General features: G+C 36.7%; 1 long non-coding RNA gene across 1 annotated transcript in view; it reads right to left on the reverse strand.

Moving 5' to 3' along the window:
• The window catches only part of LOC137488526 (uncharacterized), a 78896-nt gene that overhangs the window by 15895 nt on the left and 42535 nt on the right, over window positions 1-20466 (reverse strand). The window contains exon 3 of the long non-coding RNA XR_011007596.2: window positions 8938-9131. This is a non-coding gene — a long non-coding RNA (uncharacterized lncRNA). The remainder of the gene's footprint in view (window positions 1-8937; window positions 9132-20466) is intronic.

A 20466-nucleotide genomic window follows, 5' to 3' on the forward strand; every position in this document is an offset into this window, starting at 1 on the left:
ATTAGAAGGTTTGTCAATATTTGAAGAAAATGGTGGAAAAAAACAAATGCATAATTTATAAAGGCTGCTGTGTAACAGGTGATAAACTTGGAAAAGCCATAGGAATTTTAAAGCAGTATGTTCTAAATTATTTTCACATAAAAAAATATAATAAAAATCACAAGGGGGTCAGCATATTGAATATTACATGCATATTTGAATATCTATGCCTGTCATGGATTTACAAAATGTTTTGAAATGTGATAAGCTAACACAACATAACACCAATATGAGTATTTTAGATACAAAAAATCTAAAAAGTTATCATGGTTTACAATTCTGTAGTGTTTAGCCTTTGATCCATACTGTACAATCACACTGGTGTGATCAAAATGTTTAGTGTATTACATGATCAGCTGCTAAATTCAATTCTGTTTTCTCATTAAGGCTTGCACTTAGCCAGAAAAAAGACATGAATGCCCATGCCAACTAATAATTTATCAATGTTTTCAAACATATAACTATATTTTAGAATTCAGACATTTAAATATACAAGTATTAGAAACATATGACACATATTTAAGAATCAGCATGCCAGATATTTCACAATATCATTAAAAAGTTTGTCATCAGGTGATAAAAAATAAATAAAATTTATAAGGGATGCATTCTAAATAAAGTTAAACAATTTTACACAGTGGAGTCAGCAGGAGGATTTAAAAATGTCTACATGAAAGGGTTAATCCATATTAAAAAAATAAAATAAAATAAAATAAACAACAGTACATTCTTCTGACCCATTAAATTACATCCATGTGTTGTGTTTTATGCATTGGTCCAAACGAATCAAATGCAAAAATGCTGATTTGATATGAACACATTATAATAGGTGTGTGCATATGGTTGTGTGTTCGCATTAGACTGAAACAGGAAATTATTTTAACTGAAAAAGTAGCACAAAGAAAGCATGAGGTGAGGAGTGTCAAATTTAAAACCAATAACAAACAGATTTTGCTCTACTTAGTAGCACAATCTCTTTGTGCCGGGTTTCAAGAGTATTTTCTGCAATTATCTGAAAATTGCTGGCATGACTGACATGAAGTATAAACAGCGTATTAAAAGTAGTGTCACAAATTACCATAGCAAAATTGCTTTTGTATTTAGCTAGTTAGACTACATGGGTGGGCCTAGCTTTTGCTACTTAGCGTGACACTTTGGGTGCTTCAGATAGTGGAAGGATCTTCAAATCAAATTAGAGTCATATCTCCATTGACAACCGAGCCAGATATCAAGACCGCTCTGAAGTAATGAAAGAGACTAAAGCCAAACACATGGAGGACAGAAAGAGGAAATAGGCGATAAATAGAAGATCTGCTTGCCTGTGGTTCAGTTTAATATGAGGACATACTTGGCCTCTTTCAGCTTTTATTTCCAACTGAAGGTCAACATCTCTTTATGCATTTCAAATTCGCCTTTCAGCGAGTCCACAGGCACACAATCAAGCAGGAATATATGAAAAAACACAAATCACACTCATTTGCTTTTATCCACGGCTGCGAGGACAATCGAGCTGTGTGTGGTTCTTGTCTAATAAACTCAACAGTAGAATTCCAACCTATCCGAACCACGTTCTACATTAAAGCCATTGACATTTGCCTCCAAGGAGTCAAACCCCTTTCCTTCACGCACCGTTCGCCAGTGCCAGATGCACAGGGAGGCTGGGACTGACTGCCCCGCGCCTCCTCTGGCCTGATTCAAACTCTTCTCCCTCAGAGCTAAGGGGGCTTTATGGAGCACGAAAAACAAATGCACTCTCCAAGAACCCCCTCCAGATGCTTCCCCCGATACTGAGGGCACATAAGCTACATGTGACCGACATCTGGGGTGACATCATGTAAATTTGACCGCTTTGCTCAATCTGTAATGCATAGGCCACAATGGGCATCGACATATGTCACCATATGGCAGGACGCCTGATGTTGTGAAGGGAGATATTGGTAGCATTGTTAATTTTTCACACAGTTGTTCATTTTATTCATTGCAGCTTTAGCCTGTAGATGGAAATGACCTTTAAAATGAGTCAATAATTTGTCACAGGCTTTTTTTTTTTTTTTTGGAATAACAAAAGAGTCTCATCAAAGATGTCTGTGTGGCTTTACATACAGTCAGACATTTGCATGTCATATCACTAACATTTCAACAAAATCAAAGTAAAATTGATTTATGAGGTTTTCAACCAGTGAATGTAAGAGATTTGTGCTTTCTTTGTAAGTTATTTGAATAGCCACATCTCTGGTAATAACTGAATTGCATTATGTTTTGTCCAAGTTTAGTGGAGCTGTGTTGGTTTCATGTCCTTGCAAATATTTTTGGCCAAAATCATGTTATAAAGGATAAATTGCTATACCAACTACACAACAAATGCAGTGACAATTCACTGTTCTTTACTCTACAAACTAAATATTGGAGTTAAGAAAATACTGTACTTATTCAAACAACCTGTTGTTTACTTGCTCTTGCTTTTAAAACAAAAGGCTTTACCCCAGCAGAGAGACAACATTATAAGACGTGATGTTAGGTTAGATTTAGGTCATCAAAAATGTCCGAAAATGACGTCAAATTATGTTGATATTTGGTTGATTTTAGGTTGTGTTGGAAAGTGACCAAAATCCAACGTCTGATAGATGTCAGAGTGGTAGTGTCCACACAACGTCAAGGTGTATCATGATTAGATGTTGATATTTGGTTGATTTTAGGTTGATTTTAGGTTGGACATTGGACATTGACATTTTCATTTTAAAACAAAATCCATCGTCCCCATGACATTAGGATACGTTGGGGTACACCGTCAATATGACGTCATGTTGACGTCTTGTGCCATCAGGGAACATTTAAATTGTGCAATATTTCTATATACTTCACATTTTCCCACATTTGGTGCAAAATTATTAAACCGTGTATATTGTGAAGAACTTTGAGTGTAAAAGTGTGATAATGTAAATTAATAAAACCTCCATGGACATGTTTAGTGTTGCTCTAAAGTATGTTAATAAAGTAGATACAGAGTAAAAAAAAAACACCTATATTTAAACGCTTACACAGTAAATCACAAATAACATAAAATGTGCTGGCATCACATAGGTATTGACAATGGGAGCTTTGGACATACATACACGCACATAGAATCTTTTATATCATTATACTCAGAGTATTTCAGAAACTGCTAATTCACTGGGATTTCCATGCACAATAATCATAGGGTTTTCAGATAATGGTTAAAAAGAAAATATCCAGTACACTGCAGTTCTGTGGGCACAAATGCCTTGTTGATGCCAGTGGTAAGAGGAGAATGGCCAGACTGGTTCAAACTGACAGAAAGGCAAAAATAACTTAAATGAATACTTCTTACAACTGAGGTCGAACATGTCGAACCACAAGGTGGATGGGCCACACCGGGTTTCACTCCTGTCAGCTAAGAACAGGAAACTGAGGCTACAATTCACACTGGCTCACCAAATTTGGACAATAGAAGACTGGAAAAATGTGGTCTACTTCCAGCAGAATAACGCGCCATGTCATGAAGTGTGAATTATCTCAGACTGGTTTCTTGAACATGACAATGAGTTCACTGTACTCAAATGGCCTCCACATTCACCAGAGCTCAATCCAATAGAGCACCTTTGGGATGTGGTGGAACGGGAGATTCGCATCATGGATGTGCACCCAACAAATCTGCACCATCTGCGTGAAGTTATTATGTCAGTATGTACCAAAATCTCTCAGGAATTTTTCCATTACCTTGTTGAATCTCTGCCATGAAAGATTAAAGGCAGTTCTGAAGGCAAAAGTGAACTTAACCCGATACTAGTAAGGTGTACCTAATAAAGTGGCTGTAGAGTGCATCATATATATTTTTTATATTTGAGAAAAAAAAAGGAATTTAACCCCTTATTTTCTTACAAGAAGACACAGATTGCTAGTGCTGTAGCTAGCTCAACCTTTACCATTATTTGTTTGTAAATAAAGGCTGTTTGGTGTTTTACAGCAACATACGCAGAAATGAAAAGGTCGCAATGAGAGGACAAGGTACACAATAAAGAGGACAGGAAATTTGCAGGCCACCGAGTTCACTTTCTCTGAGCTTTCAGGATTCCTCTGTAGTAGCGTTAGCGCCTCTCCTTCTATTGAAATGTAGACATTGATATATTGGAGGGCTGCCTTTAGAAGTTCATTGCCAAACAGGGTACTAATGAGGGGACCGGCGCCTGAAGCACCGCACGCTTTGTGCAGATCTAGAGGATGAAAACATATTCAGGTGTCAATCTCACGCTGATTTAATAAAACTCACAGGAGATGGCTCATTGTTAGCGCCTAGCCCTACACTGAGCGCCGCGGCCACTCACGCACCGCTGTTTCTCTCCATTTCCCTTTCTCTCTCGGTCTCTTTTAGACCTGCTTTTATGTCTACGCTGTTTTTACAGTCTATCTCGCTCTTTGTCTCTCCTGAGGAAAGAGGAAGCAATCAGAGGCCTTTTATTAGACCTGGAGGCTATAGGGAAGGGGTGTGGTATGATTTTCCTCATTTCTGTCATAGAAGAGCTCAGCGCCTCAGAAACACAAAGCACCAGAAAACAGCACAGCGGGGTTCGCCTAAAGCAAATGAATAAATAAAGGCACATGAGAGAAGTTCAGTCATCAGACTCGTCCAGGTATCAGTGACTAAGGGCTGAATGGCACACTTATAAACAAACAGATTTTAAAGTCAATACACACTGTCGTTACTTTGGTAATGTGATGTTTTTGTGCAGGAAATAGGATATTAACTGACAACAGCATATGATGGAGTTTGATTGTATCCATTTGGATTGTGAAAAGTGGGTTCCATAGTGGAATTCGAAATGTAAATTTGCTAAAGCAATGGTGAAACAGCTGTTGACTGTATATGAGATAACATTTTAAGTCTGTTGGACTCAAAAACATGGACACAAAAAGGAACTGCTGTTTTGGAAGAAACATTTTGATTTATGATTACACATTTAATTGCTTTCCCATAACATAAATTAATAAATTGCTAATTTTGAATTAGCATTAAGTGATCAAGTAGTTAATTCATTAGTGTTCATTTTTATTTTATGTTGATTTTAAATAAAATCAGACATGTATGTTCTTTGTTGATACTGTCTTACCAGACTAAGTGCACAACAAACTGTACATGTGGGTTAATGTTACAACAAGATGTAATTAAAACAAGCAGCTAAAAATTTAAGTGCCTTAAAATTAAGTGGATGATGCACCTTTTACAGAGAATAAGCAGGTTTGTTTTGATTGGGAGAAAAGGGAGATCAATGATGTAAAGTATTTTTAAAATATTAACATATGCTATTTAGATTTACTAAGCGATGCGGAATTACAGGACATCTTGTGCAAGCAGCGCACATGTGGCATTTTCCAGGCACACCTAGTTGAAAATATCTAAACTTTTCCGAATGCTGAGAGCGCAACTTGATTCATGCAAGTAGAACTCACCAATCTGCTTCACACTTTGTAAAGAATATACACATTTCAGTAATAACAGCAGACTAATTACCTTAGACAAACACAGCACATTCAAACACTGCAGTGCTTTTTACGCTTCTCCATAAACTTGTCATCTTCTTAGAAAATGCTTGATGGTTGCAGAGGCCCCATTTACACTAATACATTTTAGTTTTAAAACCCATAAGTTTTGCTACGGTTACGCCATCCCTCCACACTACCCCAGAGTTTTTGAGCGCCGAAAACTGAGCTTTTTGGAAAAACTGAAGATGCTGTTTTCATTTTAAAATGCTGCTGCTCCATGTTAGTGTGGATGCGGGAAAACGGACACATCTGAAAACAGAGGCTGATCACATCTGATTGGGGCTTTCTCTTCAGTATTAAGTAGCCTACACACATTTCAGTCTTGCATCCTCTTCTTGTAAGTTCAAACTTCGCAAGTTTGATATGCAAAACAAACTCCCAAGGACACGTCGGGAAAATCTCAAAGGGAACAGTGTACTTTATAACCTCATTTACATCACCCTGACTACGTTGTTTTACTATCTTAACAATAAAATGAAAACATACTATAAGGAACTGCCTATTTTCATTTTGATTTTAACAACTTAACAGACACCAAAAATGTTGAGGCATCGTCTAGCTACATGTTTATATGATCGTCATCTTAACCGTATGCTAGGGATGTAACGGTATCAGAATTTCACGGTACGGTAATACCTCGGTATGAATGTCACGGTACGGTATTTATTGAATCATTTACAGGAAAAAACAAAACTTATAAAAATACTCCAAAAAAGTGCCAAAAGTGTCAATGACAAACAAATTAGCCATCTATCTGTAAGCTTTGAAACAGGAACTTCAATTTTAATAACGAAAAAATGTTAAACCATGTAAAAAATAAAGTTTCAATTTAGTATTGTTGAAAACTCATCACATTCAACATTTAATCACTCACTCACTTAGATAGAGATGGGTTTAGAGGAAAATTATCATATAAATATAATCTGGTAAAAGCTGGTATCTCTGGGCATTTACAATGTCCCCTGCAACAGAAAAAAACCCTCTCATTTGGGACTGAGGTTTCTGGGACAAGAGAGATATGACTTGGCCCAGGTTGACAGCAGTGGGTAACGTTGTGCATTGTCTTTCCCCCACTTGAGAGGACAAACCATGAGTCTCATGTCTGCATCAATCTGAACAGTGTGCTGACAACACCGCTATTCAGTACGCGCACGACAACACAGCTGATAAGAACGTGCGCGACAACACCGCTATTCAGTACGCGCGCCGCGACAACACAGCTGATAAGAACGTGCGCGACAACACCGCTATTCAGTACGCGCGCCGCGACAACACCCGCTTTAGAGTTTTCCAGCTCTTTTTCATTCCCGCTTCTAGCAGCACACTCCATTTCCGCATTACTGGATCTGTAGCGACAACAGACCGCAAAGGATGATGGTCAAGCCTGGGCTGATGGGAATTGTAGTTTTCACTACCTCCCGTTCGCTTCATTCGTCTGAGCAAATTTTCTCAGAAGACCTATAGTTTTACCGAGTCATGCGACTACGGTAATATCGAAAAAAATTAATATTGCGGTATGACGGTATTTACAATACCGTTACATCCCTACCGTATGCATATTTATAACAAAATGGAGCCTATAAAATTACTGCCTCTTTTCATCTTCATCGAACATTCGAAACATACCCTCTCTTTTGCTGAATATCACTATAAAAGTACAACGTACAATAAGTTTATTTATACATTATAGGAAATAAATGCAAGCAATCAGTCAAACGTGCAGAATCAGTGTACGCGGTTACAGTAATTAATATATTAACTTATTTTTGCACTGAGCCAAAACATATTACCTGCAAAAGTAATAGATTCAAAAGACCAAAGTCTGAAAATATGTTGTTAGATATAGACAAGATGAAATAAATATCACTTTTTACAAATATAGTGAAATTAGATCCAGTGGTAGATCCTTGATGAGAAGTCCGATGAGCTTTCATCGCTGCAGCGCATGCCAGAGTGTGTGTGGGGACATGTAATGTGCATTTTCAGCAGTGTAGTGCAGACGGAGAGTTGTTCAGAAATGCTGGGTGAAACATCAGTGTGGACACGGATCGTTTTCATTCTACAAAAAACGATTTAAAACTAAAACGTATTAGTGTAAATGGGATCTTACTTACAAAGATGCAAGGAAAGCGTGAGCGCAAAACCCATTGTAATGGTCCAGGATCCCATGCGCTCGCACTTGCCACTTCAGGTCAGAATAACAACACATGCAAAACTGAGTGCTGTAGCTAGCAGCACTGAGGAGACTGTAAATAAAAAGCATGTAAGGATGTCGCCAGAGTGGCTTTTTGGTTTCTTTTCTTGTGCATCCCAGCCGCTAGCTTCTTATTTGAAAGAGTTTTTAGCATAGGGGTAATGTAGTCATTCAACTTCACAAATTAAATTTTTTTGGCCGCTTATATTTATTTTATTAAAGAGGTATTTTGTTAAAATATTTCTATTTTGACTATTAAAACTATTTGCTTTAGTAATGTTGTAAATTAAATATTCATCAAAGGCGGCAACACCAAAGCTCCAAAAATACAAATGTATTAAACTAAAAAGGCTGTCACACAGCGTGTAACATTTAACGTGTAATGCTTCGAGCGACACAGCTCTTCATCAGACAGTGACTGTCTGATAAAGAGCCGTGTGGCTCAAAACGTTACACGCTTTGTGTCAGCCTTTTAAATTTAATAAATTTGTATTTTTGGAGCTTTGGTGTTGCTACCTTTGATGAATATTTAATATTTAACACCTTTTGTGTTTTATGGCTGAGCAATTTTTCCTTAGTAACGTTACTAAATTAAAATAAAGTGGTTTTAAAAAGAAAATCCTAATGTTTCCAAATGGATTGTTAAAAATATTCAGTAATTATCAATATTGAATGATATGAAACAAGATACTGTGATAATTTAATTTATTTAAAAAAATTGTATTGAGAAAAACAAGGCAATAAAAGTTGCTAAAGTCTTTACTTCATCTACAAATTATAATAATATATTAGTTATCTTCATTTTAGAATGCACAACACTCTTGAGCTCATGCATAGCACAATGGAAAAAGACCCAGTTCTTAGATCTGTTGTATACTGCTACTATGATGGGTGTGGAATGAGAATGTGTCCTTCTCATGACCTGATATGATAAAGTAAACAAGCTTTAATTAAGTAACAGTACATATCCAAAAACTACTACCTCAATTTGGAAACTCAATAACTTTCCAACAGCAAATAGAAAACCACCGTGAACCTAAGTAAGGCCAATCTGGCTAAAGTAAGCACTTCAAATGGAGTGGCCAGGTTTCAGTCTGATTAATAGAGGTCAAGTAGATTGTTCTCAGAAAGAAAGTTTCACATACCGGACTCAAAAGCTTTGACATAAAAGGGAAGAGGGAGAGCAGCCAGTCGTCTTCATCTGGTATGTCTCAAGTGAGGTCAGATGTGGAGTGGAGTGAAGTGAAGTCAGCCAGCAGATTGTGTCAAGGTTCTGACTGACCAATGCTGTATACTTTGTTCTTGAAGTGATGAACTCCTGAGCCGTATGAGATGATATCTGTTGGAGAAAGGCACATCGGTGAGGTGAAAACTGCAGGATGGAGGTCAAGCAGCGACGTGGAGCATGTTCTACAAAAATCACCACTGGCTTGAAATTTTCATGATCACATAATGAACAGATCTCACCATGAAATAAAAACTTTGACCTGAATCTCTGCAGGTTGCGATAACTTGATACGCTGTTCATTCACAATGGAGTCCAGCAGATAGACGTCCTTATCTTTCTTTAACATGATATTGACTACTGCAGAGAGACTCGTAGTGTGGTCAGATCTCGACATGATGTCTTTCGGAAGGACGTGTCTGTCTCTAAAAAACAGGTTTGCTAAATACTGTTGTATAATTATGGATAATTGGCTGTCAGGTGTGGGGGAAGCATCTTAAATTTGCCAAAAGACTATTTAGAAAGAGATGTAACACTGAGCTGATTTCCTGTGACAAGTAGGAGCTGTGCAACAATAAAGATGCACACTGGTTAACTGACTGAGAACTATTTGTTTATATCAGGGAGCGCTGTTAATTAAAAGCCAAATGAAGACAAGAGACACTGGCCTGATTAACAATGCACTACAATGACACACTCCCACACAATTTGTGTCGCCACAAGCAAGTGGTAAACAACAGAAATGAAGCATACAATAAACTGAATATGTTAAAATGTTTTTAATTCATGATTACAGTATGATCACAGTAATGATTACAATGTGTGATCTGCATCCTTGAATGACCGGCTAAATGCTGCAAAACTGCAATCAACCAAAAAAAAGTAATCATGCAGTTTTATCTAAGGGCAAATGAATAAATTATTTCTAGCAAAGACATTTTATCTTAAAGACATATTATCTGTCATTATGTGTGTTTCTCAATACTGGGTTGTGGTTGAAAGGGCATCCGCTGAGTAAAACATATGCTGGAATAGTTGGCGGTTCATCTCGCTGTGGTGACCCCTGACAAGCCAGAGGAAAATGAATGAATGAAATATTCAAAGCACAGTAAAATTCAGTAGTATCTGGATGCAGACTTAGATTTGCAAGCTGAGACTGCATATCTTGGACACAATACGCTCCATGGAGCTAGGTACATCACTGTGAGGGGTAGGGTTAGGGGTGGGGTTAGGTGTGCACATTAAAAGCAATGCTTGCAACTTCACTGGGTCTGCATCCAGACACCTCTTGTAAAAGTACACATTTATGCAATTAAGCATTATTTTTCACAAGGCTGCATTTATTTGATCATAATAAATTATATATTTTAAATATTTATTTTAAAATGCAAGTTATTAAATATAATAATAGTAAAACTATAAATTTAAACTTTAAGGCTGCACGATGTTGGAAAAATCTAACATTGCTATATTTATTTTATTCTGCAATATATTTTGCGATATAAAAACAATTTTACTAGATATGTTGAATAATTATTTGGAAAAGATTTATAATTTTAGATTGATTGAGGTGATGCTGAAATTATTGAAATTAATGAAATTAATACTGAATAGTCTTAGTTTTATAAACAATTTAATAGAATTTGCCGTTATTAATGTGTCAAACTAAAAACAGTACAATTTATTTGGCTTGAATGCTTTTAAACCCCTCACAGTCACAGGCCTCAAAAACAATTGCAAAACTATAAAATAAATCCAGATTCAACATTGCATATGCTTGTGATGTGACTATTGCGAATGTTCACATTGCGATATCGATTCTGAAACTATATGTTGTGCATCCCTAGTATGAAATATCTAAATTTTATTTTAGTGGACATTAGATACAAATACAAGCATAATTTTGGGTTCACACTAAACACAAGAGAACATGCAGATTGTGTCACTGGCTCTAGATTACTCACAGGATGTTTTTTTGTCTTGAGGCATATACTGTCATGCATTCAATGTCATTTGCCCCATCCCATCGGAAATTCGCCTTTTTCCACGTATTTGCATTGACTTTGTATGTACAGTAATTGAGTTAAGCTCAAGTTAGTCTTTGAATAGTTTAACATGTTAATTGACAATCTATTAACGTTTTACAACTACAAAACAATCTCACTCTCGACTTGTCACATAGTGATGCTTGACTACAGCCCCAGTGCTTTAAAATCATCTTCTAATGCTTTAGTTCATTCGCATTATTCATTTATTTATTCATTCATTCATTCATATCTTTTAAGATTAGTCCTTTTATTAATCAGGGGTCGCCACAACAGAATTAATCGCCAACTTATCCAGCATATGTTTCATGCAGCGGATGCCCTTTCATCTGCAACCCAACACTGGGAACACCCATACACACTTACCTACACATACATACACTATGGCCAATGTGGCTTATTCAATTCACCTCTACTACATGTCTTTGGACTGTGGAGGAAACTGGAGTACCTGGAGAAAACCGCATGCGAACACAGGGAGAACATGTAAACTCCACACAGAAATGCCAACTGTTCCAGACAGGAGCAGTGACCTTCTTGCTGTGAGGCGATCATGCTACCTACTACTCCACCGTGACGCCCCCATTCACATTATGTTTTCCATTAAAGGGCACCTATACTGAAAAATCTACTTTTCAAGCTGTTTGGACAGACATGTGTATATGTATAGTGTATATACCGTGATATTGAGGTGATATAAACATACCCAGTCCTTTTTTTTTCAATTTAACATAAAAACGGTGGACCAATTGGAGCACTTTTGAGACCGACCGCAACTTGACATAGGAGTGCGGTCCCCCCGCCCACCAATATTGATTGACAGGCATGCATTACCATATCCTCAGTTTGTTGTTTCACGTCCGTCATTTTCACCATGAGTCAAAGCGATGTCACCAAAGAAACACCCTTGCTCTATTTTTGGATGTAAGACTCATTGGGCTCAACACAAGAGCCTTCATTATCTTCATAGGAATGAGCAACAGAGATTGTACATTTAGCGGTTATTTACGTTGAACACACAGTGAATGCAACGTATCAAGATTCGGGCCATTAAAAACAGCTGATCCACCAAGTCTTTCAGCACTCTCTCTAAAAATACTCCATTGATCTCGGCTGGCGGATCAACATTCACCACATGATCTCTCATCGGGCCATTGTTTGTAACTTTAGGTGGGTTTGCAAACATGTGTACTTTTTATTGTGTCTTTCATAAACTTTAGCCATTTGCATTTCCCATGACCACAGAATCTCCCTGTCATCTTAACTAGGTGCGGCTGAAAAGTGTGTGCTCGTTGTCTCGCGTGCTCGTCCCTCCAGTAGAAATAACAAACTTACCTTAGTTATAGTCTTAGTGAAAGTTAATTCAATGTGCGTGGTTATTAGTCTTGGTGTACAAGCTGGGAACTTTAAACCAGCACACAGTTGGCATAACCTTGTTTAGTTGCCGCAGTTTTGTTCCGTGCAGAAACATGGTGTTGAGATACATTATGATTAATTTACCGTGACGAATTAAAGTCCGGTTAATAGTGAAACCAGTTAATCATTACACCCCTATACAAAATGAAGCATGCATCGTTACATAGTGGCTGTAAGACTATACAAAGACACAAATGATTTTGTAACTACCACTCTGACACATTCTGGTACATTAGGAATATTAATTCCTCAAGAGCAGCCTCTGCTTGGTCTGTGTCGTACATGTACAGCTGAAAGCCGGTCCTCTTACTCATGTTGCTTCTCACTGTTTGCCTGTCTGTTGCCATACACAAAGTGGAGGAGCTCTTGGCTCCACCCCTTGTTTAGTTGGGCGAGAAGTTGAAACTAATTTTCATGTGAAGCAACACACCCCTAAAACAACATCCTTTGTACACGCCCCCAAAACGACATTGTAATAAATTTAACGCATTGTAATAAAAAAATCTGAATTGTGTTTTGAACTTAACCTAAACTGGCACACTCAGAAGAACCATAATATTAATAATAAATCTTAAAAAGGGGGTAAACTACGTGCCCTTTAAATGGTTCAAATGTATTTGCTAAATCTGCATCATTTTATAAACATGTTCACTGTCAGAATTATTTTTGCACCTAACCTCACACCTACCTACTTCTGAACAACATAAATAAGCTGCAGGCCAATAAAAGTGGAGCCATGTGAATTTCTCTGAAGCCATACAGTGTCTTTATGTGAGGAACAGAGAAGATTATGAGGTTATAATCACTGGAAAAGCTCTGGCTCCTGTTTGCTGATATCCTCAGATTCAAAATGATGCTCTAGCACATATGCTGATGCGATTAGTCATGAGATACAGGGAGACAATAATATTTGACATGATCGGTCATGAGACACAGAGGTAGCCAATAGCATTTGACAACCAAATCTGACGTAAGACACTTTTCTGACAGCATATTTGAATTTGTGACAGGAAACATCTGAGCTGTATGGCAAATGGAGATGGCGATCACATCAATTCCTCCCAGACATAACTCTGAAGATTTGGAATATTCATATCTTTTTGAATAAATCACAACTTTGTTTGTATCTGCCTGCTATATCCTGTGTTTTATATTGACAAATGGTTGGGTTTAATGCTATAAGCTGGGTTACTCATATATGTGTTCAGAGTGCAATGTGAAGAAAATAGTTTTGACAGTTTATTTTAGAAAAACTCACACCTAAAATATCACCCAATTTGTCATTTAAGCTTAATGATAAAATTGCCAATGCATGTCGTGTCAGCATATCAACAACAAGGTTTTCTCATGTAAAGCAACAGAAAAATGACAAGCACCAAACTAAGAAACAATAACCTGAACCTAAACCTGATGACACGATCAACGTCAAATCATGGCTGATAAATGTTTTTTAAAATAATAATAATTATTATTATTATTATTATAATTATTATTATTATTGTTGTTGTTGTTGTTTTTGTCGTTAGTAGTAGTAGTAGTAGTAGTCATCGTAGTACTATCATTATTATTATCATCACAGCATGTTATAAGTCAAATTGATGCTACCGCTTGTTTATGTTTTCTGTTATATATCATTTCAGTGCACGTGTTTTGAAATTTGATAGTGTCAAAAGTTTTGCATGTGTATGTGACTGGCGATTCTTGATTGTCATTCATTATGGCATCTATTATCTTACATTGTGGCATGGAGATCTTGTTCATACAGTCTTAGGGCCAGGACAAACCAAGCCGACCCCAAACAACATGTGCCAACAAAAACCAACTACTGGCGTTTGGTCCCATTTGGACCAAAATGCTGCGTGTCAACAAATCAAACACACTGCAGCCAATACTGAGAAGAGAGCATGCATTCTAGGCCTGGGACTTTTTGTAAGGGCGTAGTCACATTATGCTATCCGAAACATGCCCAGGCACTTTTCCCGATTCATTTGAGAAGTGTAAAAGATCTGAATCGGGCTCAGGCGCGGTTCAGTTGTAGTGTGTGTGCAAAGCACACCTGAGCTCGAAACTGAAGACATGACGTGAAGAGGTGATGCATGGAACACATCGAAAGTCTTAGCATGGTCTGTCCTGGCCTTTACAAGTTACAATCTTAAAGGATTATTAAATAATTACTTTTTTTTGTTCAAAGATTCTGACTCTAGACTACTCTAGACTACTCTGCCATTCATTTTAAACTACTCATGGGATGTTTTTTTATCTTGAGTATGACTTTGTAAGTAACTTAAGCCTGGCTCAAGTTGGTCTTTGATTATTGGTTAGACATGTTTACCAACAACCCATTAATGGTTGCCTATTGACTTTATTTACTATTAACTATACATGCAGAATTAGGCCAACTCAATCTGATGTTTCCCTGACAAGAGGTGACACATGGAACACATCGAAGCTCAAACCATGGTCTGCCCTGGCCTTTAAACGCTACAATATTAAAGAATTACTAAAAAATTACATTTGTTGCTCCAAGACACTGGCTCTAGACTACTTACGGGATGCTTTTTCATCTTAAGTATGACTTTGTTAGTATCTTAAGCCTGGTTCAAGTTGGTCTTTAATTATTGGTGTAACATGTTTACCGACAACATATTAATGCTTGCCTGTTAACTCTATTAACTATGTTCTCTACATACAGAATCAGGCCAACTGGATCCCAAGGTTAACCCGACAAAAAGTGATGCATGGAACACATCGAAGGTCAAAGCATGGTCTGTCCTGGCCTTTACAAGCTACAATCTTAAAGGATTATAAAAAAAAAACTCCATTTATTGCTCCAAGATACAGACTCTAGACTACTCTGTCACTCCTTCTAGACTACTCATGGGATGTTTTTTTTTTTTTCATCTTGAGTATGACTTTGTAAGTAACTTAAGCCTGGCTCAAGTTGGTCTTTGATTATTGGTTTGACATGTTCACCGACAACCTATTAATGGTTGCCTATTGACTCTATTAGCTATTAACTCTACAAGCAGAACCAGACCAACTTGATCCGATGTTAACCCGACAAGAGATGACGCATGGAACACATCAAAGGCCAAAGCATGGTCTGTCCTGGCCTTTACAAGCTACAATTTTAAATGGTATTGTTTGAGCAATTCAACAAGATCTTTTTTTTATATTTTACCTTGATGAAAACCCTATGTATTAGTACATCATTTGTACTTTAGGTAATGTTTAAAATATTTTTTTTTCAAGTTTGCAGTTTAAACAGGTCTTGTAAGGGATGGTTTGTGATATGGTTGAGTTTGTTTGTTTGCTTCTAATTCAATTGCATTCTTTGGATATGAAATAAGTGGACACAATTTGTAAAACTGCATATTTTATTTTAAAAAATTGTCTTCAATAAAACTTATTTGACCAAAAAAAAAAAGTTTTTGGAGTGAACCCAGGGTCAATTTGCTTAGAAAACTTAGAGTAACCACAAAGAGTAACTACAAATTGTCTCTTAAAACCTCAATAACACCTTGAATCCAAAGATCAGACATTCCAATCTTCTCTGAAATTCAATAGCATAATATAATTTAGACATCATTGCATTCAGCCTTTTATAATGAAAAGTACAGAATGTCTTAAAACATCCTGAAAAAAAAGACTTTTTCTCAATAGTTTTAATAACATTAGGGCTAAACAGATTTTTTAATGGTCTGGACCTTGAAATAATCGAGCATTGAAAAGCTGAAAACCAGATACAGATTAAATCTCTGGCTCCTTATTGACAAGCCACAGCGAATGCACATTTATACTGGCTTAATAAAATAAAGAAAGAAATAGCTTTGAAAATAACTTTTGAATGCTCACTCAATACTGAAAGCACACACCACATTTTATCCGAAGACATTTGAGGCTATAAAAAAAAACAGCATTAAGAATTCTCTCTGAGTTTCACTATAGTTGGTCCAAAATGACTGTTGTTAGCCTATGAGCTCCTCAAAAATGTACTTTAAGATTGCTGTGAAAGCCTTGTAAAATAGCTTCATTTCACAAATGGCTCACGGAGCGTTCAAAGCATAATGCTGCCACACAAAGTGGGAACAATCTGCTGGACTTTTTTTTTTTTTTTGCTCTAAAAGGTTAAAGTCAAGGAATCGGGACCACTAACCACAGAAAAACAGAATTTTAGTGAGAAAACCTGAGAAAGAGACTTTAATGAAGTGACCTTTAGTTTACCTGTAGTGTTGAAATGCAGCGTGCAGATCAAGTGCTGTTTGGGGTCATGTAATCATTTGCTGTGTGCCAATACTTGTGCTGACCATTTTAAAAATCTTACAACTCTGTTTCTGCAGATTATTAATTTGAATTTTTTAGCCAACCAATAAGAATTGTTCATCCAGGATGCATTATCATTTTCACCTAGTATTAATATACTGTACACTCACCAGCCACTTTATTAGGTACACCGTACTAGTACCAGGTTGAACCCCCTTTTGGCATCAGAACTGTCTTAATCCTTTGTGGCATAGATTCAACAAGGTACTGGAAATATTCCTGAGATTTTGGTCCATATTGACAAGATAGCATCAAACAGTTGCTGCAGATTGGTCGGCTGCACATCCATGATGCGAATCTTCCATTCTACTACAACCCAAAGGTGCTCTATTAGATTGAGATCTGGTGACTGTAGAGGCCATTTATACCACTACCACCAGCCTGAACTCTTAATACGAGGCAAGATGGATCCATGCTTACATGTTGTTGACACAAAACTCTGATCCTACCATCTGAATGTTGCAACAGAAGTCAAGACTCATCAGACCAGGCAATGTTTTTCCAATCTTCTATTGTCTAATTTTGGTGAGCCTGTGCAAATTGCAGCCTCAGTTTTCTGTTCTTAGCTGACAGAAGTTGCACCCAGTGTGGTCTTCTGCTGCTGTAGCCCATCTGCCTCAAGGTTGGAGGTGCTGTGCATTCAGAGATGCTCTTCTACATACCTCGGTTGTAACGAGGGGTTATTTGAGTTACTGTTGCCTTCCTATCAGCTTAAACCAGTCTAGCCATTTACCACTGACCTCTGGCATAAACAAGGTATTTGCACCCACAGAACTGTCGCACACTTGATATTTTCTTTTTTTTCGGACCATTCCCTGTAAACCCTAGAGATGGTTGTGCATGAAAGTCTCAGTAGATCAGAAGTTTATGAAATACTCTGACCAGCCCGTCTGGCACCAACAACAATGCCACGTTCAAAGAAACTTAAATCAGCTTTCTTCCACTTCTGATGCTCGGTTTGAGCTGCAGCAGATTGTCTTGACCATGGTTGTTTCTCAATATGCTGTCTTCAGCGGTCTTGCATCTACGTGTTCTCGTGTAACATCATAATCAGCTGCCAAAGTTTAGTTTCAATACTCAAGACCGCAAGAACAGAGGACACGTGTAACCTACCGGATGTGATCTTGATATCGAGGACGCATGGATGCAAACTTGAGCAACAATCTTTTTCTAGAAGTCCCAGAAGTCATTGCCACAGGAGGTGGGAAGCGCAGCATTTTATTTAGATTTATTATTAAAGTTCAGAGATGTAACCTATTTATTTCAGGAGTTTCCTTAAATGAAATGGTGAGAGTAAACACTACCATGGGCATCTTAATAAAGGAATAAACACATATATATATATATTTTTTTTTTGTTGCAAAAAATTAGCATTAAAATATGTTTTTTTATTATATTGTGCAATGTATATTTAAAATGTTTTACACATAGTGTATATTTTAAAAAGGGGAAAAACAATGTATCGTTGTATGCTGTAATGTTTAAAGAATTTACCATTAAAAATGCGTGAAGGTCATGTGACCATCTGGAAGAACGCAGCATCTCATTTCTCACAGGACGCATTCTCTGTTCTCATGGTCTCACAAGTTTGTTCTTCCGAGGACACCTGTCAAGACTGGTCTCCACAACGACACAAGTCCGTTCTCTGGGTTCTTGGAATTGAGAAACAGCCCATGTCTACATGCCTAAATGCGCTGAGTTGCTACCATGTATTGGCTGATTCGAAATTTGCGTTACCGAGCAGTTGGACATGTACCTAACAAAGTGGTCAGTGAGTATATTTAAATGCTTTTTTCATGAACACTTGTTTTCTGATTTCTTCAAGACTGTTCTGCCTTTTTTGCCAAGCTCTACAATAATCAAGCTAATTCATTAAGCTCTACACGTGAGCACTTAGTATAGTATTGAATGAAAAAGCCACATTAAGTGGTTTATTTAACGAGCAGAGAAACAAGTTTTTCTACTATGTTTTGATGTACTTTCTCAAAGTGTGTCCTCTGTGTCGTGTTTTTAAAAAGTTTATGTTTCAGATGCTGTTTACACTTGCGTCATCCACTTGATTTCCATTGACAAAACCCATCAGACTAGTATGGAGTGTTCTACAAGTAGTGTACTCTATGAGCTTTAACAAGCCCAGAGACAATAGATGCACATCACTATTGAAATACCCCCTTTTTACATCCAAGGTTGCATAAACATTCACTTTCTATTCTTTTCTTTTCCTTTCTTTTCTATTCATTTATTATAGCAAGACCAGATTAAACTGACTCAAAGGTCTAGGTAATATTGACATTGCATAAACATTCAGTTACACATGTAAATTACTTTACATTACTTTGCTTTTCTTTCTTTTCTTTCTTTCTTTCTTTCTTTCTTTCTTTCTTTCTTTCTTTCTTTCTTTCTTTCTTTCTTTCTTTCTTTCTTTCCTATTTATTTAGGATAGGAAGAATTAAACTGACTCAAAGGTCTGGAGCATATTACAGTTTTTCCAACTGCTTACACTCATTTTTAAAACAATGTCTTAAAACTCCACACACAATTATCAAAACTGCACACACAAAATGCAGAATGCCTCACATCTCCTTCAAAATGTAACACTGCATTCAAAATGCCATAAACACATGTCAGAATGAAGCATTTGCTTCTAAGGGTAAACAATTAATATAACACTTTTGTATACAGCATTTCAACACTGTTGTTCTAAATCTAAAGCTCTTTGCTCTTTATAGGCTTATATCTATACAAAATAACATAAACAAACTGTATGTAAAATAAATAAATAAATAATAAATTAACGTAATGTATAAGTATATTCTTTAGAATAAAGTAAATAACACAATTGTATGTAAGGGGTATTGGGGGAAAAGCATCTATTGCCTGAAGAAGTGTCATGTCATCATTAGCCAGTCTGAGCAGATTTCCTCTATTCATTTCTAGAGTAGATAGAATATGCAGTAGATACAAAACTACAAATTGTAGATGTTTTTTGCTTTATTTTATTTTTATTTTTTGGCCCCGAACAGCCTGGTGTCCCATCACATTTAAACCTATGTATAGGCCTATACTGCAGTGATTGGTTAGTGATCGGTTAAGAAATGAGTGTTTTCACATGAAAAGATTTTGTGTGTAAGTAGTTGGAAAAAAAACTGTAATATAACATTTAAAAGACCAGCATTTATTAGAAACTAATCTTTTCTAACATTATAAATATCTTTACTGCCATTTTATTCAATTTAACGCATCTTTACATGTAATAAAGGTGTTTTATATATAAACAAACGTACAGACAAACAAACAGAAGTAAATGAAACAGAACACACACTTACTTTCATTCATTGAACAAATGTTAAAGCATAGAAAATAAAGGCTTAAATATAAGTATTAATAATTGTGCACACGCTAAACTGTGCTTATTTGTGCAAAAAAAAAAGCCAAAACAAAACATGCAAGGAGGATGTATCTAAGCAAAAATCAAACCTTTTTTCATTCATTAACATAAGAATGCTTCCAACACACATCAAAAGAAATAAAACCCTTACAATACTGAATGGAAAACAGTTACAATAATCAAATGAGCCAAAATGCGATAACATAAAATGAAAGGCAAATTCATTGTTGTCAGTGTACAGTATCTTCCAGCGGGCCACTATCATTTGCTTAATGGG

This window comes from Danio rerio, chromosome 19 (genome assembly GCF_049306965.1).
Source record: "Danio rerio strain Tuebingen ecotype United States chromosome 19, GRCz12tu, whole genome shotgun sequence".
In the NCBI taxonomy this organism is placed as follows: domain Eukaryota; kingdom Metazoa; phylum Chordata; class Actinopteri; order Cypriniformes; family Danionidae; genus Danio; species Danio rerio.